Source organism: Aegilops tauschii, chromosome 5 (genome assembly GCF_002575655.3).
Source record: "Aegilops tauschii subsp. strangulata cultivar AL8/78 chromosome 5, Aet v6.0, whole genome shotgun sequence".
In the NCBI taxonomy this organism is placed as follows: Eukaryota; Viridiplantae; Streptophyta; class Magnoliopsida; order Poales; family Poaceae; genus Aegilops; species Aegilops tauschii.
In genome coordinates, this window is record NC_053039.3 from 19,110,128 (window position 1) to 19,135,792 (window position 25,665).

Below are 25,665 nucleotides of genomic sequence, written 5' to 3' on the forward strand. Positions count from 1 at the left end.
GCTTTGTTTCATGTCAAGACCGTTTTTTGCCAAGCATGAATTCACTTGTTCTCATCTGAGTAAACCCATGGATGTCGTTTCTCCGGGTAAACGTTTGAGTTCTAGTATGATGGTTCCGGATGTCTCCATCAAGATGGGCGACTATAAATTTCAGTCTTCTCCAATTGTTCTTGGTGACTCGGATATTGATCTTATTCTCGGGATGGACTGGCTTTCTAAGCACAAGGCTCAACTTGATTGTGCTGCCAGAGAAATTCAATTGACAAACTCGTCTGAGGATGTGATTATTTTTGCCGCTCGTGATGAAACCATTCGGTTTTTCTCTCCCAATGAGAAGGGCGAATTGGATGCCATCTCTCAAATTCCAGTAGTTTGCGAGTATCAAGATGTCTTTCCAGAAGAGCTTCCGGGTATGCCTCCGCACCGGCCAGTTGAGTTCGTTATCGAACTAGAGCCTGGTACTGTACCCGTTTGCAAGCGTCCATACAAGCTTGGACCAAACGAGCTGAAGGAATTGAAGAAGCAGCTCGATGAACAAGAACGTCTGGGTTTGATCAGACCGAGTTCTTCTCCATGGGGTTGTGGTGTTCTTTTTGTCAAGAAGAAGGATGGCACGGACCGACTTTGTGTCGACTACCGTCCATTGAACAAGAAGACAATCAAGAACAAGTATCCACTTCCCAACATCAATGAGCTATTTGAGCAACTCAAAGGTGCTAAAGTATTCTCGAAGCTTGACCTTCGTATGGGTTATCATCAGATTCGCATTCGTGAAGAAGATATTCCCAAGACAGCATTCAGAACGAGCTTTGGTTCTTATGAATATACTGTCGTGTCTTTCGGCCTTGTCAATGCTCCACCGGTGTTCTCTCGGATGATGAATTTCATCTTCAACCCCTACACCAATGAATTCGTTCTGGTGTATCTCGACGATATCTTGGTATTCTCCAAGAATAAGCAGGATCATGCCAAACATTTGCGATTGGTGCTCGACAAGCTCAGAGAGTATCAATTCTATGCGAAGTTCTCCAAATGTGAGTTTTGGCTCGATGAAGTTCTTTTCCTTGGTCACATCATCTCCGCCAAAGGCATCGCTGTTAACCCCGAGAAGGTGTCCGCAGTTCTGGATTGGGAACCTCCTCAAAATGTCAAGCAGCTCCGCAGTTTCCTGGGTCTTGCAAGTTATTGCCGAAGATTCGTTGAGAATTTTTCCAAGATTGCAAAGCCTCTTTCCAATCTCCTGCAGAAGCATGTGAAATATGTCTGGTCTCCTGAGTGTGAAGTTGCTTTCAACACTCTCAAACAGAAACTAGTCACAGCTCCTGTCTTGACTCCTCCTGATGAATCCAAGCCGTATGAAGTTTTCTGTGATGCTTCTCTCCAAGGTCTCGGTGCTGTGTTAATGCAAGAGAAGAAAGTTGTGGCTTATACCTCTCGGCAGTTGAAGCCCAACGAGAAGAACTACCCCACTCACGATCTTGAGTTGGCGGCAGTTGTCCATGCATTGATTACGTGGAGACATCTCTTGTTGGGAAGACAAGTGGACATTTTCACTGATCACAAGAGTCTCAAGTATATCTTCACTCAGCCCAACCTCAATCTCAGGCAGACTCGATGGGTCGAAATGATTCAAGAGTACAATCCGAGTATTGAATATACTCCAGGCAAGGCAAATGTCATTGCAGATGCTTTAAGCAGGAAAGCTTATTGCAACAGCTTAATTCTCAAGCCTTTCCAACCGGATCTTTGTGAAGCTTTCAGCAAGCTGAATCTCCAAGTTGTTCCTCAAGGCGTTCTTGCCAACCTCATAGTATCTCCTACTTTGGAAGATCAAATTCGTGAGGCACAACTCCTTGATGCCATGGTGAAGAAGGTGAAACGTGGTATCGACAAGGGTCTTTCCAAATACAAGTGCTATCACATTGATGACAGAGACACTTTGTTCTTCGAGGACCGGATTGTGGTTCCGAAAGGTGATCTAAGGAAAGTCATAATGAACGAAGCGCACAATTCCCTCTTTTCCATTCATCCTGGAAGTACGAAGATGTATCATGACCTCAAGCAGTCGTATTGGTGGACTCGAATGAAGCGAGAAATTGCTCAATTCGTGAATGAATGTGATGTCTGCCGAAGAGTGAAAGCAGAACACCAACGACCAGCTGGTCTCCTCCAACCTCTTGCTATTCCGGAATGGAAGTTTGATCATATCGAAATGGACTTCGTGACTGGGTTTCCAAAGTCCAAGCGCGGAAATGACGCTATCTTCGTTGTCATTGACAAGCTCTCTAAAGTGGCTCATTTCCTTCCTATCAAAGAATCCATCACAGCAGCTCAGCTGGCAGAGCTCTACACCTCCAGAATTGTCTCCTTGCACGGCATTCCACAATTGATTTCTTCGGATCGTGGAAGCATCTTCACCTCTAAGTTCTGGGATTCCTTCCAGAAGGCCATGGGCACAAACATTCGCTTCAGCACAGCTTTTCACCCTCAAACTAGTGGCCAAGTCGAGCGAGTCAATCAAATTCTTGAAGATATGCTCAGGGCTTGTGTCATTTCCTTTGGCATGAAATGGGAAGATTGTCTTCCATATGCTGAATTCTCCTACAACAATAGCTTCCAAGCGAGTTCGGGCAAAGCCCCATTCGAGATTCTCTATGGCAGAAAGTGCCGTACTCCTCTCAATTGGTCAGAGACTGGTGAACGCCAACTTCTCGGCAATGACTTAATCACTGAAGCTGAAGAAATGTGTAAAGTCATCCGTGATAATCTCAAAGCCGCGCAATCGCGCCAGAAGAGATACTATGATAGTAAGCATCGCGATTTGGCTTTCGAGATCGGAGACCATGTCTACCTCCGCGTCTCTCCAATGAAAGGCACTCGTCGTTTCGGTATCAAAGGAAAGCTTGCCCCTAGATACGTGGGTCCTTTCAAGATCATTGGCAAAAGAGGCGACCTCGCCTATCAACTTGAGCTTCCTTCCAACTTTGCGAACGTGCACGATGTGTTCCACGTGTCACAGCTCCGCAAGTGCTTCAAGGCGCCTGAGCGCACTATCAACTTCGAAGAGATTGACCTTCAAGAAGATTTGTCTTATCATGAGCACCCCGTTGCTATTCTTGAAGAAACTGAGCGCAAGACTCGCAACAAGTCAATCAAATTCCTCAAAGTGAAGTGGTCGCACCATTCCGACCGGGAAGCCACCTGGGAACGCGAGGACCATCTCCGGTCCGAATATCCGGAGTTCTTTCAGTCCTAGATCTCGGGACGAGATCCTCTCGTAGTGGTGGAGTGTTGTAACACCCCGCATGTTACTTGCTATAATTGTAACTCCGACTCTTGCCATTTCTGGCTATGTGTTTTGTTTTTCCCTCCGTTGTTGGGTTTTGTCTTTCATTTTGTATTTTGTCATGTTATGCATGTTCTTATCATGTCATCATGTGCATTGCATTCGCATACGTGTTCGTCTTGTGCATCCGAGCATTTTCCCCGTTGTCCGTTTTCCAATCCGGCGATCCTATCTCCTCCGGTGCACCCCTCTAGTTTTCTTTCGTGTGCGTGTGTCAAAATTTCTCGGAGTGGACCGAGGCTTGTCAAGTGGTTTTATTATACCACCCGGAGACTACCAGTCAAGTTTCGTTCAATTCGGAGGTCGTTTGGTACTCCAACGGTTAACCGGGCCTCCGCAATGTCCATTTGAGTATCCAGCAAAAACCCCCTCCAAAACCAGCCCAAAGCCCACCAAACTCTCTTCCATGCTCTAGGTCGTTCGATCACGATCGTGTGGGCGAAAACCGCACCTCATTTGGAGTCTCCTAGCTCCCTCTACCTATAAATGAGTGGGCATCCCGAAAAACGAACTGCAGTCTAACCCTAGCCCTCGTCCCACTCCGCCGCCGGACACGTCCGGGCGGAGCCGGACACGTCCAGCCGCCCCGCCGCCGGCCCGCGAAGCCCGCAGCGGGCCCGCCCGAGCCCGCCGCCGCCTCTCCCGCGCCCGCACCGCGCCTCCGCCGCCTCTCCCGTCGCCGGTCGCCGCCGCCGCCGCCACGAGCTCGCCGGCTCGCCGCGCCGCCCGCCGGCCCCGCCGCCCGCCGCCGGCGCCGCTCCGGCCGCCCCTCCGGCCGCCGCCGGCCTCGCCTCCCCCGGCCCGCCGCGCCTCCTCTCCCTGCGCCGCCGTCGGGCTCGAGCTCGAGCTCGGGAGCCCGATCCGATCGGAGCCGGTACTGCCGCGTTGACTTCTCCCGACCTCGTTTTTTTCCTAAGTCCCAGAATTCCATCAGCAAGTGCCTATGTTCGAGATGCGATAACTTTGTGCATGTAGCTCCGATTCGCGCGTATAATATGTCAAATTGTTCGACTCGTGATGCTCTTCATTTTGTTCAATTGCACCATTTTCATTAGAGGTCATCTTGATGCCCAAATCCTCGTTGGAAGAGGGCTAGTTGCTGTTAATCTCTGGTTCTTATCAGAACTTGGAGATTTGTCATTTTTGTATCTTTAATTCTGTGCATCTTTTGAGCATGAGCTCTACATGTGTTTTGAAGTATGCCATGCCATCTTTCCAGTGGTATAGTCCATGTATTTTTGTGATCTATGTGGTGACTAGCACAAGCATGCAAAGTAGGTCCCGTAATATTTCTGATTTCGGGGACTTAGTGATTTCTCAAAGTCTTTGTCTGCTGTAATTTTGTTGCCATGTAAACTTGTTGCTACAGAGAGATCCATGCATATTTTGGAGATGTTCAGTAAGGATGTTTTGTAGATATAGTTGTAATTGATCCATTCCTGCAATTGTTTGCAATTTTAGAGCACCATAGCATGACTCAATCTTGCTCTACGTTTGCTATAAAATATTTCTGGCAGATTCTTAACATGACATGCATTTTTGCCAAGCTTATTGTAGTTGACCCATACATGCTATGCAATTGTTCTTGCCATGGATAGCTTCATAATCATGCCTTCTTGCTGTAGGTATGCTTGGTTTGTCATGCATTGCTCTGTAGTGAGTGCATCAAGCTCACAAAGAGGCCTACATATTAATATTTTGCCATGCTCTGTTTTCTGCTAAGTCTGAAACCTGATAACGAAACTTGCTATGTTTACATGCTTGCCATCATTTCTTCTGGTCCTTTTTGGCTTATGGTCAGTAAGGGACTTTTGTCATGTGCATTTAGTATAACACTACCATGCCTTTTTTTGCTATGTTAAGTTCCTGTAGCATGTTGATTTCGTGCTCTGAACATTGCTACCTGATGCTGATTTCTGCCATGTCCAGTTTTTCACTAAGTCTGTGAACCTGTAATCTTTTGCACTATTGCCATGCTTGTTTGAGCTTGATATGTTGTGAACTAGCAGTAGCTCAGTGTTCATCTTTTGTCAAGCATCTCCTGTAGATTACTGCCATGTGCTTTGTTGCTATGTTGGGGTGCTGTAGCATTGTTACTTGTAGCATTTTAAGTGCTATCTTGCTGTTTATCGCAGATTCGTGTCATTCTTGTTTTGCTTGTCATTTGCAAACCGTGTATCCGATTCCGGTGATCTTTATATCGATTTCAACCGAAATCATCTCATCTTTCCAGTGGCATGCTTGGTTTGCCAAGTTACTGCCATGTTCATCATTTTCCTTCCGGAGCACGCATATGCATCGCATATCACATCTTGCATATCACACATGTTTTGCATCATGTTGCTTGCGCATATCTCGTTGTTGATTGTGGTTCCATTTGTTTGTATTCTTGTCTTGGGTAGAGCCGGGAGACGAGTTCGTGAACGAGGAACCTGTCGAGTACGCTTACGAGGATCAAGCTTTCGACAACTCTGAGAATCTTGCAGGCAAGATGACCACCCCTCGAAATCACTTCTATCTTTGCTATGCTAGTTGTTCGCTCTATTGCCATGCTCCGCTACCTATCTCTTGCTATATCATGTCTCCTATTTCAGCCATGTCAGCCCCTAACCATCCTTTCCTAGCAAACCGTTGTTTGGCTATGTTACCGCTTTTGCTCAGCCCCTCTTATAGCGCTGTTAGTTGCAGGTGAAGTTGAAGTTTGTTCCATGTCGGAACATGGATATGTTGGGATATCACAATATCTCTTATTTAATTAATGCATCTATATATTTTGGTAAAGGGTGGAAGGCTCGGCCTTATGCCTGGTGTTTTGTTCCACTCTTGCCGCCCTAGTTACTGTTATACCGGGATTATGTTCCTTGAGTTTGCGTTCCTTACACGGTCGGGTGATTTATGGGACCCCCTTGACAGTTCGCCTTGAATAAAACTCCTCCAGCATGGCCCAACTTTGGTTTTACTATTTGCCGCCTAAGCCTTTTCCCCCGGGTTTTCGCGAGCCCGAGGGTCATCTTATTTTAACCCCCCCCCCCGGGCCAGTGCTCCTTCGAGTGTTGGTCCGAACCGAGCAGCCTGCGGGGCCACCTCGGGGAAACTCGAGGTCTGGTTTTACTCGTAGCTTGACTTATCCGGTGTGCCCTGAGAACGAGATATGTGCAGCTCCTATCGGGATTTGTCGGCACATTCGGGCGGCTTTGCTGGTCTTGTTTTACCATTGTCGAGATGTCTTGTAAACCGGGATTCCGAGACTGATCGGGTCTTTCCGGGAGAAGGTTTATCCTTCGTTGACCGTGAGAGCTTGTGATGGGCTAAGTTGGGACACCCCTGCAGGGTAATATCTTTCGAAAGCCGTGCCCGCGGTTATGAGGCAGATGGGAATTTGTTAATGTCCGGTTTTAGATAACTTGTCACTTGACCCAATTAAAATACACCAAGTGCGTGTGTAGCCGTGATGGTCTCTTCTCGGCGGAATCCGGGAAGTGAACACGGTCTGTGTTATGTTTGACGTAAGTAAGTGTTCAGGACCTCTTCTTGGTCATTGCTAGATGACGTCCGTTCCTTTGCTTCTCTTCTCGCTCTCATTTGCGCAAGTTAGCCACCATATATGTTTTGCCGCTGTAGCTCCACCTCTTTGCACCTCTTGTCCTACAAGCTTAAATAGTCTTGATCTCGCGGGTGTGAGATTGCTGAGTCCCCGTGACTCACAGATACTTCCAACACCAGTTGCAGGTGCCGACGATGCCAGTGTAGATGATGGCGTCGATCTCAAGTGGGAGTTCGATGAGGAACGTGGTCGTTACTATGTGTCTTTTCCTGATGATCAGTAGTGGAGCCCAGTTGGGACGATCGGGGATCTAGCATTTAGGGTTGTCTTATTTTCATCTGGATTTTGACCGTACTCGGTCTATATGATTGTATTTTAGATGATGTATGAATGATATTTATGTATTGTGTGAAGTGGCGATTGTAAGCCAACTCTTTATCCCATTCTTGTTCATTACATGGGATTGTGTGAAGATGACCCTTCTTGCGACAAAACCACTATGCGGTTATGCCTCTAAGTCGTGCCTCGACACGTGGGAGATATAGCCGCATCGTGGGCGTTACATGGGCGTTATATTTTTCGTAGACGCCGATAACTGCCACACGTGTGGTGTATCCGGTGGTTGTGCCGCACGCCTCGTGTGGCATGGAGAAGAACCCGCACGCACGACCGCGTCCGGGCGCGCGCAGCCACAGCCCACACATCCGGTGTGTGGCAAAACCGCCCGCACGTCCGGGCCAGACGACCGCGCTGCCCGCACGACCCAGCATGCCAGCCGTCCCGGGCTCCTTCCGGTCCCCAGTCCGCCCTGCCGCCATTGTCTCCCACCTCTCGATCCCCTACCTCCATCGCCTTCCTTCTCTGGTTTCCATGGAAACCAGAGAGGATCCCTAGCGCCTTCCCATCGCTAATCACCACCCCCCGTCCCACCCCAACCCTGCCGTCCCAAGACGACAAGCTAAAACAGGTGGATCTCCGATATCCTTCTGTTTCTCGACCTTCTTCTGCCAAGAAATATGAAATTGCAAATTTGCCCACCAAGATGGCGACTGGATCAACGCTATTAGGGCAAACACCCCATGAATTTGTGTGTCTTTGCATTTGCCCACCAAAACATACGCCAGATCTGCCATAAACTATGCTAGAGTTGTGCCAAGCTTTTGGGTTGTCTTGGTGCGAGTAGTTGGTAATGGAGCATGCGTAGGAATCACTATAAATAGGGAGAGAAAGGAGGAATTTGGCATAGGGAGGGAGGAAAAATAATTGCCACTTGTATCTAACGTCAGTTGCCATCTATCGTTGTCCGTAGTTGCCACCATGTTATCTTATTGCTTGCCATCCTGTTTTGTTGTCTGTTGCCATCGCTTCAAAATGATAGCTGGCATCCAGAATTCAGAAAAGAGAATGAATGTGCATGTCCTACTTGCCATGAGGTGTTCGTTGCCTACGCAAGAAATGTTATGAGATTGCCGTGTTATCTTCTACGTGCAAACAACAAGAATGCTTTTTGCGGATTGTTGATGCATTCTTGTTCATGCAGTGACTAAAAACAAGAATGCTTTTGGCTTTCTCAAAGGCCGGAAACGCCACCTTGGGATGCAGCAGAGTACAATCAACTAATTTCTTCAGGGCCATTGCTGCCACTACTAGAGCACTACGCGGGCATCAGTACGATGCATGACAAACAAAGAAGAAACAGTTTCCATGTTCGTGACAATGAAGATGTCATTCTACTTATGTCCTACAATCTAATTTTTAGCAGGTTCTTATGACCAAACCACAATCAGGGGGACAACATGGCAAGTTTCTTCATAGGGCGCTAACGTTGACAAATGTACGGGCAACCAACTTCAGCTAGCTAATGTGGCAAATCAAGGTAACGCATATGGAAAAGAAACTTACTGTTGTGGACATGAAATTAAACTTGCAAGGATGGCAAAAGACTCACGAGTTATGTCGAAAAATGTAGGACCTTCATGCAACACGTGGCATCAGGCGGCAACCATGTACCTGCCATCAACGTCGTACACAGGTGAGTGCATGCAAGTGAAGTTGTGGACAGTGAGTTAGGAGAAAGGAACATATCTGACAGATGCAGTTGATCTGCCTGGACAACTGCAGTTGCCATGGCTGCACAACTGCAGTTGCCATGCCTGGACAACTGCAGTTGCCATGTATAATCAAATATGACTGCAATGTACAAACAACCGTGGATGACAAAGTGTGAACAAATCTGTGTGGCATGGTTGGACCACTACATGTGCCATGGTGAACAAACTATATTTGCCATGCAATGACCAACTGCTACCATGATCGCAGGTTGTTACGGTGGAACCACATCGGCAAACGTCTCATGGCAAGCTTCACAGTTGCAGGAAAGCGCTATTGTAGATAGAGCACATCAATTTGGAATGACAGACCACACAAGATCGGCACATGCGGCACAACAAGGTAAAAAATAATGTGAACCAGAAAGCAGTACTGCATTTGCTTTTGTGGGAATAGCATGTGTGGAAAAGTAGATTTGTAATGGTGGTGGTGGAAAAAACAAACAAAAAATGCTACCAAGTGGTCGTGTGCAAAAAGAGTCGTATATTGTCTTCGGGATTTGCCAATTGCTATAAGAGTGGGTGCAACATTCATGATTGTTCACATTTGCCTACTAAGCTCAGGCCTAGAATACAAGTTTTGATGCTAGAATATACTGGTTGCCATGTGTTGGCAACAGTAGTTGCCATGTATGTTGGACTGTAGCTGCCATTGCTATATACTACAAGTTCTGATGCTAAAAGACGCTGATTGCCATGTGTTGGCAACAATAGTTGCCATGTTGTTGGACTGCATCTGCCATTACTGGAGAATTACAGTTGCCATGCATGGCCATATGCAGATTCACGGCTTGCTGTGTGACTGATGTCATGCAAAATCACATGCAGTTGTTGTACTCCGTTACGCTAAACATGCCATTCAAGCAAAATCTTACGCTCGTACCTGATTTTTTATTGTAGGACCTTCAACTACAATTAACAGCGGTGCGGGGACATCTACTGCAGGGAGCTCTGAGCGCATGGAAGACGCGTTCCACCAGCCAGCCAACACCCATGCAACAAACAATGCCGAGTCAGTGTTGGAAATGGCAATCGTTCCAGCAATGCCGACAAGCACACCTTTGCAGACCAGCACAAGCAACACTCAAGCAGATGAAACAGCCGCCGATACTGAAGTGAATGATGAAACTGATGATGAAGCACAAGGGGATGAAGATGGTGGGCAATCAGAAATCATAGTACCTCAGGCACCGTATCTTGGGCAGAGATTTGATTCGTTTGAAGATGCAAAGGAATTCTACCAGACATATGCAAAGTTCCATGGGTTTGCAGTCAACACCGAATACCATAGGAAAATTAAAAAAACTAACGAGTACAGCAGAGGTTAGATCAGGTGCTACAAGGCACGAAGAAACAAGAAGGGCAAAGGTGATGCGCCTGTCGTTCCGGAACGAAACAGAGGTATCATTGTCAAGACGGAATGCCCTGTCCGATGTAAGCTGAACGTAGATGGAGCACAATGGGTGGTCAATGTATATTTTGACGAGCACAACCACGAGCTAATAAAGAAGTTTGACCTGGTAAAATTTGTGACCGCCCACAGGGGATTCACCCCCCTCGAGAAGAAATTCATAAAACTGCTACATGATTGTAACGTCGGTCCATCAGGAATGGTCCAGATACTCTCCCTCATCCACAACAAAAATGGGACTCTGAGTAGCATGCCCTACATACCGGCGGACGTCACAAACCTAAAGGCAAAGTACCATAGAGAAAGCAAGTTGGCTGACATAGAAGCCACGATAGCCTACTTCGATGAGAAAGTGAAAGAAGATCCAGATTTCTTCTACAGGATAAGATTGGACGATGAGGACCGTGTCAGGAACTTGTATTGGGTGGATGGTGCTGCAAGAAGAGCCTACAAACATTTCCGAGACTGCATTTCATTCGACGCGACATATCTCACCAATATGTACAAGTTGCCATGCGCTCCATTCGTAGGAATAAATAACCACAATCAGTCATTGCACTTCGGATGCGGGCTCGGTCGGACCGAAGACACGGATGGGTACATTTGGCTGTTCAAGACCTTCTTGGAGTGCATGGGTGGACTTGCTCCGATGAACATAATAACTGACCAGGATTTTAGCATGCGTGCAGGCATAGAGGAGGTCTTTCTGTTGGCAGTGCACAGGCACTGCAGGTGGCACATTGTAAAGAAGGTTGAGGAGACGCTAGGACCGCTCTTTGCTGACCGTCCAGAGCTGCATAAGGTATTCGAGCTGTGCATGGACCACAGCTTGACGGTGGAGGAGTTTGAAAGGATCTGGATGGCTATGATTGAAACATATCAAGTCCAAGACCACGAGACGCTTGCTAGCTTGTGGGAAAAGCGAATGTACTGGGTGCCGGCCTACTTCATGCAGTGCTTCTTCCCGTTTCTGTAGACTACACAGCACAGTGAGGGGTTCAATGCTGTTTTGAAGCGGTACGTCAGCCCTGGCAACTCATTGCTACAGTTTGCTAAGCAGTACACCGCTTTGCAACAAAAAATACTGGGGTCCAAGCTACAGCAAGAAGCAAACACCGCGCTCAAGCAACCAAAATTGCTAACGTATTTACCAATCGAGAGGCAGATGAGCAAGATATACACCGACAAGATTTTTAACAAGTAAGTCAGTTGTGTTACAATCTTATTTGCACAATCATGAATGTAGTAGGTGCCATGTAGAATGCAATTCGGTTGAAAAGCTTATTTGAAAATGATGATTTTTTTGAAAAGTAGCCATTGAGTACAGAGTAACCATGATATGTAGTTGCCATGTTTAATGAACTACAGTTTGCCATGTTTAATGAACTTAAATTGCCATGTTTACTCAACTGTAGTTGCCATGTTTACCCAACTGCAGTTGCCATGTTTGCTCAACTGCAGTTGCCATGTTTAATGAACTGTACTTCCACTGGCCATGATGGTATGGAATGCAAATGCCAAATGAAGTTGTTATGTAGTTGCCATGTTTAATAAATAGCAATTGCCATGTTTAATGAACTGCAATTGCCAGCATGTACACGGCTTTCCAGGTGGACGAACATACGTTCAAGGTGTGTTCTATCATGGGCATGTCGGATTCAGAACCTGAAGACCCGGACAAGGAAGGAACTACTTTGTGAAGGCATCGATAAGCGAAGGCGAATACTACTGCCAATGCTGCAAATTCGAATGGGACGGGATTGTGTGCTGTCACATACTAAAAGTAATGGACATGAACTGTAACACCCACGATGCGGCTATATCTCCCACGTGTCGAGGCACGACTTGGAGGCATAACCGCATGGTGGTTTTACAAGTTGGTAATCAGAGCCATCCCCGACTTAGGAGCCCCCTCCTTGATCGAATCGCTGACGTTGTTGAGTCTAGAACAAAATGTTTTGAGTCTTAGGACTATATATATCGGAGAGTAGGATTCTTTTTACTCCTCAGCCCCTTCGTTGCTCTGGTGAGGTCTCCTGACGTAGATGTTTTGACTTTCCTCTCCTCAGTTTTCACTTAAATTTTTTTAGGATCACGTGGGTATCTTGGAATCGTTCCGATGGTTTTGTGACGAGAACATTGTTCTTGGTGCCTCCCGACATTTAGGGGCTGTGGCAGTGTCCCGGGGAGTTGAGCTCCGAGGTGTTGTCGTCACAAATTTATCGTTGCAGTTCTGGAATACCTGAGTTTCACCAACATCGAAAATCTCTTTTATGCAGTTGTTGGTGAGATCACCTCGACGCCACCCAGTACTGGGGCGGGAGTTCGGGACTATTGCCATAACTCGTATAACGGATGCTTTTCGAAGGTTGAGGTACACGATTTCCGGAGTTTTCTTGGTTATGTGTTGATGGATGGATACAGCTGGATCTAGGGATTGTTAGTTTGGGTGAGATATATTGCGTCCCCTTTATCCCCAACACCTGATTGCATAACCAGAAAGTTTCGGGAGTTTATAGGTGGGAATTCAAGTAGCTCCTAGAATATCTTTCCAACAGACACATGATACGATATGGGATCTATCATATGTTTGTTTCTGGCTTATTTTGCAAGCCAATCCTTTGTTTTGTTTTAAGTTGTGGTATTCGAGCTGCTTCAATGTCAAGTGTTGATTCCATACCTTTTCCAAGTGGTGTTCTCATGTTTCTATGGGAGTGTTAATCCTTCTTGGTCATCAAGAGTGTCATCCCAATTCTATTTCCAACCGGTGTGCTTCTCTTCAAGTGGACCCGATCATTTTCAACATCCGCAAGATCAACTCTAAGTTTTCCCAATGGTGTCCATTCCATCTGCCCAAGTTGCCTTTGTTTTTCCCGCCCTCCCACCGTTTTTCTTCAAGGACTCATATATTTTAATCAAGTATCCATTTATTCATGTGAAGTCTCTTCACTCTTTTCAATCAATGTTCTGATCCGATGATTTCCCATGAAGATACTAACGAAGCTTCAAGTTCATCATCCTTCGTTGTTATTTCTTCTCCGGTGGATTCAATTCAAGCTTTCAGTGTTGATCATATTCCTTTCCTCGCTTCAATGCTTTCTCGTACCGGTGCGCCTCTCAATCATTCACCTCTCACTATTTTCATTGGTTCCGGAGTGTACAAGATATCTGAGAAGATTCACATTTCCATTTCCAATCCGTTCAAGCTATCTCGAGGTTGTTATCTCTTTTGAGCCATTTAATTCGACCGGCACAATCTTTCTTTTAATCATTCAACGGTGTATCTTTTGAGTGGGCCCTAACCCACAGGTTTTTTCCCAGGATCTTACCTGACTCTTCTAATTTATCGGGAGCGATTCTCAAATTATTTTCAAAGTTTGACGTAAGAATGAATTGTCACCAGTCAAATGTCTTTCTCCAAGATCTTTCAAATTCTTTCATCATTGGTTCAACCTTCTATTCTTCATTCCGGAGTGCCTCAACAATTCATGGTGTTTCTCATCGTCATTCTGGGATTTTGAAGACCGAAGAAGAGTTCCTATTAAACCCTTACCCGTTCTTCCAAAGATTCATGGTTCTAGCTTGATCCCATCCTCTCATAATTGTTTTTTATTGTGAGAATTCTTTTCACCCATCCGGAGCAATTCAGGAGTCTTTTCAGTTTGATTCTGCGGAACTCATCATCTCAGAATTACTCATTCCAGCTTTCAGCTCTCATTCTCCAAATCCTACCGGTGCATCGTTCAACTACCCTCTAATCAGTTCACGATCTCTTTGTTCTCATGTATCTAAGTCCCCTCAAGTATCTTCATTCGTTTTCCAATTCTTCCCGGTGAATTGTGCCTTTTCTACTTTCTTTTTCAATTCTTACGGTGGTTCGTTCAAGATTTCACTTCCTTTGTTATCATATTAATTCATTCGTTGTTTCCACATCCCACCGGTGGTTCCATCAATACCTTCTGAAGTTTGCGCTATATCTCTCTTAATCCCTTCTATAGGAATAAGTAGTATGCCAAATCCATTGCTAGTCATCAATTTAATTTGATGAAGGATAAGCATACAATAAATCTTATTCTTATTTCCTTGAGGTGATTCAATTCTTTTCTTCCGGAGATTGTTCATGATGAAATAATTCTCGGTTCTAGTGTTTCATCTTTTCCTTTTCCGGAGTAACAAGTTTTCTCGGTTATATTGCCGCGAAGCTCAATCTAAATCATCGCAAGGCTTCACCTTGTGTTTTCAACTTCCGTTTCGTTTGATCATTCTTTTATTACCGGAGTTCTTCATGGAGGCTCTATATGGTGGTTCGCTAAAGATTTAACTCATTCTTGAAGTGTTCTTCAAGATTGTTCTTGGAGGAGCTCAAGTATTCTTCATCTTGCATTCCAAAGTGCAATTCTCTCTATCTTATCTTTTGAGATGGTGTTATATCATTCTTGACAATCCCCCTTCATGGTTCATGATTCACAAGTTGCCGGGAATTACATATTTTAAAACCATCATTTTCAATTCGTTCACGAGATCTTTTCAACCCATCAATCTCTTCATTGAAGTTATCTTGGGTTATATTTCACCTAAAGCTTTCCCTAAGGATTCTTGCTATTTATGGTGCTTATAAATGACCCAAGTTCTTCATTTTTCCTCCCGGTGAAATAAGTTTCTTGTCTCCTTGTTCATACCAATCCAATCTATTGTTTCCATTAGTGACAGAATTTGACCTCATAATTTTGAGAAGTTTTCCATAAGCCCACTACAAGTTTATTCATTTCGTTGTTGGTTTTCAAACAACTCTGTTCTAACCTTCTTGGAAGGATGCTTCCCAAATTCAATTGTGGTAGAAGTTATCATTTCCTTCTCTGTTCTCTTATTCTGATGATCTATCTTCTATTTGTTCGTCCTGGAGGCATTGTGATGTTCCTCTCTTTGACCCATTGTCTCGTTTTATCAAGATCATGTTCTTTTACATGCTTATCCATTTAACCGGGCTGTTGTGTCTATCATTCCTCTTTTAACTGGAGTCTCATCCAAGTGCTTTCATTTTGCCAAGTTCAAATTCTATTACTTCCATTTCCAACCGGAGTGTTGTATCATCTCTTCAATATCTTTTCATCTTATCAAGTTTTCTTCTCTTTTCTACCGGAGTGTTGTCCAAATTCTGTCATTCTTGTTCCATGGCTATCTCATTATACCGGTGTGATTATATTCTTTTGGTTCTTGAAGCTCTTATTTCATGTCTTTCAACCTACAAGGTTCTCGAATGTTCCTTGTTCCTCTTTGCTAACGGAGGTGTAACACCCCGCATGTAACTTGCCATATTTGTAACTCCGACTCTTGCCATTTTCGGCTATGTGTTATGATATTTCTCTCCGTGGTAGGGTTTTGTCTTTCGTTTTGCATTTTGTTCATGTCATGCATTTCATATCATGTCATCATGTGCATTGCATTTGCATACGTGTTCGTCTCTTGCATCCGAACATTTTCCCCGTTGTCCGTTTTGCAACCCGGCGCTCCTATCTCCTCCGGTGCACCCCTCTTGTTTTCTTTTGTGAGCGGGTGTCAAACTTTCTCGGAATGGACCGAGGCTTGTCAAGTGGCCCTAGTATACCACCCGGAGACCACCGGTCAAGTTTCGTTCCATTTGGAGGTCGTTTGGTACTCCAACGGTTAACCGGGCATCCGCAAAGTCCATTTGTGTGTGCAGCAAAACCCCCCTCAAAACCAGCCCAAAACCCACAAAACTCTCTTCCATGCTCTAGGTCGTTCGATCACGATCGTGTGGGCGAAACCCGCACCTCATTTGGAGCCTCTTAGCTCCCTCTAGCTATAAAAGAGCATCCCCTCACGAAACGAAACGCAGACGAACCCTAGCATTTTCCCTCGCGCCACGCCGGACGTGTCCGTACGCCGGCCGGACAAAGCCGCCGCCGCCTCCAGCCACTCGCGAGCCGCCACATGTCCCGCGGACCTCCTCCACCGCGCCAGCCTGCCTGGCCCGAGGCCGGCCCGCCCGCGCGCGACCGGGCCCCGAGCCGCCGCCCGTTGCTCCGCCGTGCCCCGCCGCCTTCTCCTCGCCGCGCCGCCGCCGCGCCAGGCAGCGTCGCCGCCGCCGCCAGCCGCGCTCCTCGCCGCCGGTCGAGGCGCCGCCTCGCCGCACCACCGCGGCTCCGCCCGCCGTCGCGCCCGGGATCGCCGCCGCCTCCCCAACGCCTCCCCGCGCCATCTCCCCTTCCTCCTGTCGCCGAAGACGAGCGCCACCGGAGCTCCATCGCCAGATCTCGATCTGGAAGTTACTGTAGCCGTTGACTTCTCGATTCCGTTTTTTTCCTAAGTCTTTTCTCTTCACAGCATATGCCCATGTTCATCGTTGAACAACTCCTTGCATGTAGCTCCGTTTCACGCGTGTAATATGTCAAGTTGTTTGTCTCATGATGCTCTTCATTTTGTTCAGTTGCACCATGTTCATTAGACCTCATCTTGATGCCCAAATCTCTGTTGCAAGAGGGCTAGTTGCTGTTATCTGCTGGTTCTTATCAGAACTTGCAGATTTGTCATTTTTGTATCATTTAATCTGTGCATCATATGGGCATGAGCTCTACATGTGTTTTGTTGTATGCCATGCCATCTTTCCAAGGGTGTATGCCATGTATTTTTGTGATCTCTGTGGTGACTAGCACAAGCATGCAAAGTAGGCTCCGTAATGTTTCTGATTTCAGGGACTTGGTGATTTCTCTAAGTCCTTGTCTGCTGTTATTTTGTTGCCATGTAAACTTGATGCTACAGAGAGATCCATGCATATTTTGGAGATGTTCAGTAAGGATGTTTTGTAGCTATAGTTGTAATTGATCCATTCCTGCCCTTGTTTGCAATTATGGAGTGCCATAGCATGACTCAATCTTGTTGCTGTAGCATGTTGATTTCGTGCTCTGAACATTGCTACCTGATGCTGTTTTCTGCCATGTCCAGTTTTTCACGAAGTCTGTGATCCTGTTATCTTTTGCACTTTTGCCATGCTTGTTTGAGCTTGATATGTTGTGAACTATCAGAAGCTCAGTGTTCATCTTTTTTCAAGCATCTCCTGTAGATTACTGCCGTGTGCTTTGTTTCTATGTTGGAGTGCTGTAGCATTGTTGCTTGTTGCATTCTAAGTGCTATCATGCTGTTAATCGCAGATTCGTGTCATTCTTGTTTTGCTCGCCATTTGCAAACCGTGCATCCGTTTCCGGTGATCTTTATATCGATTTCGACCGAAATCATCTCATCTTTCCAGTGGCATGCTTGGTTTGCCAAGTTACTGCCTTGTTCATCATTTTCCTTCCGGAGCACGCATATGCATCACATATCATATCTTGCACATCATACATGTGTTGCATCATGTTGCTTGTGCATTCCTCATGATTGATTGTTGTTCCGTTTGTTTGTGTCTTGTCTTGGGTAGAGCCTGGAGACGAGTTCGTGAACGAGGAACCTGTCGAGTACGCTTACGAGGATCAAGCTTTCGACAACTCTGAGAACCTTGCAGGCAAGATGACCACCCCTCGAAATCACTTCTATCTTTGCTTTGCTAGTTGTTCGCTCTATTGCCATGCTGCGCTACCTATCACTTGCTATATCATGTCTCCCATATTGCCATGTCAGCCCCTAACCATCCTTTCCTAGCAAACCGTTGTTTGGCTAAGTTACCGCTTTTGCTCAGCCCTTCTTATAGCGTTGCTAGTTGCAGGTGAAGTTGAAGTTTGTTCCATGTCGGAACATGGATATGTTGGGATATCACAATATATCTTATTTATTTAATGCATCTATATATATTTGGTAAAGGGTGCAAGGCTCGGCCTTATGCCTAGTGTTTTGTTCCACTCTTGCCGCCCTAGTTTCTGTTATACCGGTATTATATTCCTTGAGTTTGCGTTCCTTACGCAGTCGGGTGATTTATGGGACCCCCTTGACAGTTCGCCTTGAATAAAACTCCTCTAGGAAGGCCTAACCTTGGTTTTACCATTTGCCACCTAAGCCTTTCCCCCGGGTTTTCTGGAGCCCGAGGGTCATCTTTATTTAAACCCCCGGGCCAGTGCTCCTCTGAGTATTGGTCCAAACTGTCAGTCGCCGGTGGCCACCAGGGGCAACTCTGGGCTGGCCTATCGGAAGCTTGGACAATCCGGTGTGCCCTGAGAACGAGATATGTGCATCTCCTATCGGGATTTGTCGGCACATTCGGGCGGCTTTGCTGGTCTTGTTTTACCATTGTCGAAATGTCTTGTAAACCGGGATTCCGAGACTGATCGGGTCTTTCCGGGAGAAGGTTTATCCTTCGTTGACCGTGAGAGCTTATGATGGGCTAAGTTGGGACACCCCTGCAGGGTATTATCTTTCAAAAGCCGTGCCCGCGGTTATGAGGCAGATGGGAATTTGTTAATGTCCGGTTGTAGAGAACTTGTCACTTGACCCAATTAAAATACATCAACTGCGTGTGTAGCCGTGATGGTCTCTTCTCGGCGGAGTCCGGGAAGTGAACACGGTCTGAGTTATGTATGGCGTAAGTAGGAGTTCAGGATCACTTCTTGGTCATTGATAGATGACGACCGTTCCGTTTCTTCTCTTCTCGCTCTCTTTTGCGTATGATAGCCACCATATATGCTTATTGCCGCTGCAGCTCCACCTCATTACACCATCCTTCTCTACAAGCTTAAATAGTCTTGATCTCGCGGGTGTGAGATTGCTGAGTCCCCGTGACTCACAGATTCTACCAAAACAGTTGCAGGTGCCGACGATGTCAGTGCAGATGATGGGGTCAATCTCAAGTGGGAGTTCGACGAGGAACGTGGTCGTTACTATGTGTCTTTTCCTGATGATCAGTAGTGGAGCCCAGTTGGGACGATCGGGGATCTAGCATTTGGGGTTGTCTTATTTTTCATCTGGATTTTGACCGTAGTCGGTCTATATGTTTGTATTTTGGATGATATATGAATTATATTTATGTATTGTGTGAAGTGGCGATTGTAAGCCAACTCTTTATCCCATTCTTGTTCATTACATGGGATTGTGTGAAGATGACCCTTCTTGCGACAAAACCACTATGCGGTTATGCCTCTAAGACGTGCCTCGACACGTGGGAGATATAGCCGCATCGTGGGCGTTACAGGAGGTTTGCAATCTCGTTCACCTCCATTGTATTCTTTCTTTCGATTTATTCAACCTCTCAAGGTTCGTGGTTTCACTCGTTTGTCAAAGAAGCAACTTTGTTTTACCTCTTCCTCTTCCGCTTCTCTCCGGTGCCATCCTTAGATCTCGGGACGAGATCTCTTGTAAGTGGAGGAGTGTTGTAACGCCCCAAGACCGACGCTCCAGACGCCTTCCATGTTTTTCGTTGTTGCCATGTGTTTTATTTGCTTGTTGCATTCATCATGTCATCATGAGCATTGCATTCTCATGTTTTCATAAAACTTGCATCCCTTCGTAGTGCCGCTTCCCGTTTGTATCTGTTGACATTTCTCGGACCCCTTGCAACATGGATGTTTGTTTTCTTTCTTGCTTTAGCCGGAGTCTCTCTGCTCACTTTTCATACCACCCCTTCTCGCGTGCATCCGAAACCTGTCCCAAACCCGACCCGCTCAGTCATCACCGTTGGGTCCGGATCATCCCCAAACGTCCCTAAAACATCTCCGTTTTCTTGTTTGGACTCCCTACCTATTTATTTCTCGGTCGTCCGATTACGATCGGAGGGACGAGGGAACCCCTTCACAAAATCAACCTATTATATAAACAGCCTAAACCCTAGCCCTAGCTGTCGCATCCATCAAATCCTCCGCGCCGCCGCCGCTCCTATCTTCTCCGTCCTCGGGATCTTGCCCGATCCATTCGAGCCACCCGACCAACCTCCTTCTTCCTTGGGATCCCTCCCGATCTCTCCACCCAACCAGCGAGCCTGCTCCCGATCCCTTCCAAATCAATCGCAGTAGCCTCGCTCCGTTCAAGAGGAGCTCGACCCCGAGACTCCAGCCTCCTCTCGCGCCCGAGGGGCTCCCCGAGCACCACGTTCCCGTCGGCTTTGACACCGAGCCACCGGCTAGCAGCAGCTGTAGAGCCATCGCCAGGCCATCCCCGTCGCGCTCCATTTTCTTTCCCTTCCTCCCTGGCCCACTTCAACTTCCGTTCTCTGATCCCTCTCTCTCTTTCTCGATGTGTGTTGCCCGCAGGAGCCGCCATGAACATCACCGCAGCAGCCGCCGCCCCGCCAAGTCCCTCTGGAGCTTGCAGTCACCTCGACCGCGCACCGTCTTCCCCCTCAACCACCTCCTGCAGGACCCTCCTGCTCCGCAAGTCCAGGCGCGGCCTCCTCTGCTTCCCTCGTCCTCGCTCGATCTCGAGCAGGGGAGCAGGCACGTCATCGCTCCCTCTGCCATGGAGCTCGCGTCCCCTCGCGTCGCGCCGCCGGTCTCCTCTCCGGCCAGGCCCGTCCCCTGCTCCTCCCCTGTGCCTGAAGCTTGTTCCGCCGGCCTCTGCTTGCTCTGTATCGAGCAGAGGAGAACGCCACTGCCTCGCCTCGGCCCTCCTCGACCTCCTTCGCACCGGATCCGTCCCGCTCGTCCATCCACTCGTCGCCGGAGGTCGCCGTCATGCCTGCATCCCGCATCGCCAGCCGCCGTCCCCTGCTTCACGAATGAGACGGCCAGCGCTGCCCCTTTGTTGACTTGGTCCAGCGCCAGCGTGGCTGACCTCCAAGTCCCAGCGCGCCTCCAGCCCAGCTGATTTTCCGCTTCTGGCCGAGAGCCCGATGTGAGCAGCCACCCAAACCCTCCCCCGTCTGCACTGTTGGGATAGCCGGTTTCGGCCCATGTCATGTTTTTTTATTTCCTCTCTGGACGAATTTAGCTATTATCCAGGATTTACAGATTTGCTGGAAAACCCTCTTTGTTCACGCATATCATAATTCACTAACCGAGCATCGGATTAAAATGTTTTATATACATGTAAAATGCTTAGAATTTCATCTAGTTTCACAATATTCCACTTTCATAAATGTTTAAAATGTTTAAAATTGCTGTTTGATTAAATTTGCTCAAATGCCATGCTAAAATGATTTATTTCATAACTAAATAACCGTAGCTCCAAATTTAATAAACTTTATATCTAAATGGGGTAGAAAAATGCCTAGTTTAACATGGTGCACTTTATTTTGCTGTTTAACAACATTAAAATTGTGTTTAGGGCAGAACAGTAGGAAATTCGAAATATGCATATGAGGATTTTCCGGAATTGTTGTTTGTTGTTCCTGCCTCATTTAAACTTGCCTAAATAGTCAGTTTAATTATGCTTCACCTCTTTCCATGTTAACCAACATTTAATCTTGTCTTGTTCCTAAACGAGAGCAAACTAAATAACTTGAATGTGGTGTTTCGTCAATATGCAAGTCGTTGCATATTGAGCTCCGCTTAATTTGTAGTATTGTTTGTGCACCTTGCCATGCCATGCCTCATTAAACCGGACATGCATCATACTTGGTTGCGCATCATGTCATGTTTATGTGATGGTTGTTTACCATGTTGTTTGCTTCTTTCCGGTTTGCTTCTCTCGTTAGCTTCGGTTTTGTTCAGGAGTTGTGAGGATTCGTTCTACTACGTCCGTTTGTCTTCTTCATGGACTCGTTCTTCTTCCTTGCGGGATCTCAGGCAAGATGACCATACCCTCGAAATCACTTCTATCTTTGCTTGCTAGTTGTTCGCTCTATTGCTTTGCCGCGCTACCTACCACTTGTTATATCATGCCTCCCATATTGCCATGTCAAGCCTCTAACCATCCTTTCCTAGCAAACCGTTGTTTGGCTAAGTTACCGCTTTTGCTCAGCCCTTCTTATAGTTACTAGTTGCAGGTGAAGATGAAGTTGGTTCCATGTTGGAACATGGATATTTTGGGATATCACAATATATCTTATTTAATTAATGCATCTATATACTTGGTAAAGGGTGGAAGGCTCGGCCTTATGCCTGGTGTTTTGTTCCACTCTTGCCACCCTAGTTTCCGTCATACCGGTGTTATGTTCCTTGATTTTGCGTTCCTTACGCGGTTGGGTGTTATGGGTGTTGGGGAACGTAGTAATTTCAAAAAAGTTCCTACGCACACGCAAGATCATGGTGATGCGTAGCAACAAGAGGGGAGAGTGTTGTCTACGTACCCTCATAGACCGACAGCGGAAGCGTTATTACAACGCGGTTGATGTAGTCGTACGTCTTCACGATCCGACCGATCAAGTACCGAACGTACGGCACCTCTAAGTTCTACACACGTTCAGCTCGATGACGTCCCTCGAACTCCGATCCAACCGAGTGTTGAGGGAGAGTTTCGTCAGCACAACGGCGTGGTGACGATGATGATGTTCCACCGACGCAGGGCTTCGCCTAAGCTCCGCGACGGTATTATCGAGGTGTAATCTGGTGGAGGGGGGCACCGCACCCGGCTAAAATATCGTATATCAAGTGTGTCCTTAGGTGCCCCCCTGCCCCCGTATATAAAGGAGCAAGGGGGAGGCCGGCTGCCCTAGGCGCGCCAAGGAGAGAGGGGGAGTCCTCCTCCTAGTAGGAGTAGGACTCCCCTTTGATAGTCCTACTAGGAAAGAAGGGGGGGGGAAGGAAAGAGAGGGAGAGGGAGAGGGAAAGGGGGCTGCGCCCCCCTCTCCTAGTCCAACTAGGACTCCCCTTGGGAGGGGGCACGCCACCTCCTGGCTGCTGCCCTCTCTCTCCCCTCAAGGCCCACCAAGGCCCAATACTTCCCCGGGGGGTTCCGGTAACCCTCCGGCACTCCGGTAAATCCGAAACTTCTCCGGAACACTTCCGGTGTCCGAATATAGTCGTCCAATATATCAATCTTTATGTCTCGACCATTTCGCGACTCCTCGTCATTTCCGTGGTCACATCCGGGACTCCGAACAACCTTCGGTACATCAAAACATATAAACTCATAATATAACTGTCATCGTATCTTTAAGCGTGCAGACCCTTTGGGTTCGAGAACTATGTAGACATGACCGAGACACGTCTCCGGTCAATAACCAATAGCGGGACCTGGATGCCCATATTGGCTCCCACATATTCTACGAAGATCTTTATCGGTCAGACCGCATAACAACATACGTTGTTCCCTTTGTCATCGGTATGTTACTTGCCCGAGATTCGATCGTCGGTATCTCGATACCTAGTTCAATCTCGTTACCAGAAAGTCTCTTTACTCGTTCTGTAATACATCATCCTGCAACTAATTCATTAGTCACAATGCTTGCAAGGCTTATAGTGATGTGCATTACCGAGTGGGCCCAGAGATACCTCTCCGACAATCGGAGTGACTAATCCTAATCTCGAAATACGCCAACCCAACAAGTACCTTTGGAGACACCTGTAGAGCACCTTTATAATCACCCAGTTACGTTGTGACATTTGGTAGCACACAAAGTGTTCCTCCGATAAACGGGAGTTGCATAATCTCATAGTCATAGGAACATGTATTAGTCATGAAGAAAGCAATAGCAACATACTAAACGATCGGGTGCTAAGCTAACGGAATGGGTCAAGTCAATCACGTCATTCTCCTAATGAGGTGATCCCGTTAATCAAATGACAACTCATGTCTATGGCTAGGAAACATAACCATCTTTGATTAACGAGCTAGTCAAGTAGAGGCATACTAGTGACACTCTGTTTGTCTATGTATTCACACATGTATTATGTTTCCGGTTAATACAATTCTAGCATGAATAATAAACATTTATCATGATATAAGGAAATATATAATACTTTATTATTGCCTCTAGGGCATATTTCCTTCAGTCTCCCACTTGCACTAGAGTCAATAATCTAGATTACATAGTAATGATCCTTACACCCATGGAGTCTTGGTGCTGATCTGTTTTGCTCGTGGAAGAGGCTTAGTCAACGGGTCTACAACATTCAGATCCGTATTTATCTTGGAAATTTCTATGTCTCCCACCTGGACTAAATCCCGGATGGAATTGGAGCGTCTTCTGATGTGCTTGGTTCTCTTGTGAAATCTAGATTCCTTTGCTAAGGCAATTGCACCAGTATTGTCACATAAGATTTTCATTGGTCCCGATGTACTAGGTATGACACCTAGATCGGATATGAACTCCTTCATCCAGACTCCTTCATTTGCTGCTTCCGAAGCAGCTATGGATTCTGCTTCACACGTAGATCCCGCCACGACACTTTGCTTAGAACTGCACCAACTGACAGCTCCACCGTTCAATGTAAATACGTATCCGGTTTGTGATTTTGAATCGTCCGGATCAGTGTCAAAGCTTGCATCAACGTAACCTCTTACGATGAGCTCTTTGTCACCTCCATAAACGAGAAACATATCCTTAGTCCTTTTCAGGTATTTCAGGATGTTCTTGACCGCTGTCTAGTGATCCACTCCTGGATTACTTTGGTACCTCCCTGCTAAACTTATAGCAAGGGACACATCAGGTCTGGTACATAGCATTGCATACAGGATAGAGCCTATGGCTGAAGCATAGTGAACATCTTTCATCTTCTCTCTATCTTCTGCAGTGGTCGGGCATTGAGTCTTACTCAATCTCACAGCTTGTAGTACAGGAAAGAACCCTTTCTTTGCTTGATCCATTTTGAACTTCAAAACTTTGTCAAGGTATGTGCTTTGTGAAAGTCCAATTAAGCGTCTTGATCTATTTCTACAGATCTTAATGCCTAATATATATGCAGCTTCACCAAGGTCTTTCATTGAAAAACTCTTATTCAAGTATCCCTTTATGCTATCCAGAAATTCTATATCATTTCCAATCAGTAATATGTCATCCACATAATATCAGAAATGCTATCGAGCTCCCACTCACTTTCTTGTAAATACAGGCTTCTCCAAAAGTCTGTATAAAACCAAATGCTTTGATCACACTAACAAAGCATTTATTCCAACTCCGAGAGGCTTCCACCAGTCCATAAATGGATCGCTGGAGCTTGCACACTTTGTTAGCTCCCTTTTGATCGACAAAACCTTCCGGTTGCATCATATACAACTCTTCTTCCAGAAATCCATTCAGGAATGCAGTTTTGACATCCATTTGCCAAATTTCATAATCATAAAATGCGGCAATTGCTAACATGATTCGGACAGACTTAAGCATCGCTACGGGTGAGAAGGTCTCATCGTAGTCAATCCCTTGAACTTGTCGAAAACCTTTTGCAACAAGTCAAGCTTTATAGACAGTAACATTAGCATCAGCGTCAGTCTTCTTCTT

General features: G+C 46.4%; 1 pseudogene; it reads left to right on the forward strand.

The window, feature by feature from the left end:
* Nucleotides 1-25,665, forward strand: part of LOC109758514 (protein FAR1-RELATED SEQUENCE 5-like) — a 91,752-nt pseudogene that overhangs the window by 51,647 nt on the left and 14,440 nt on the right.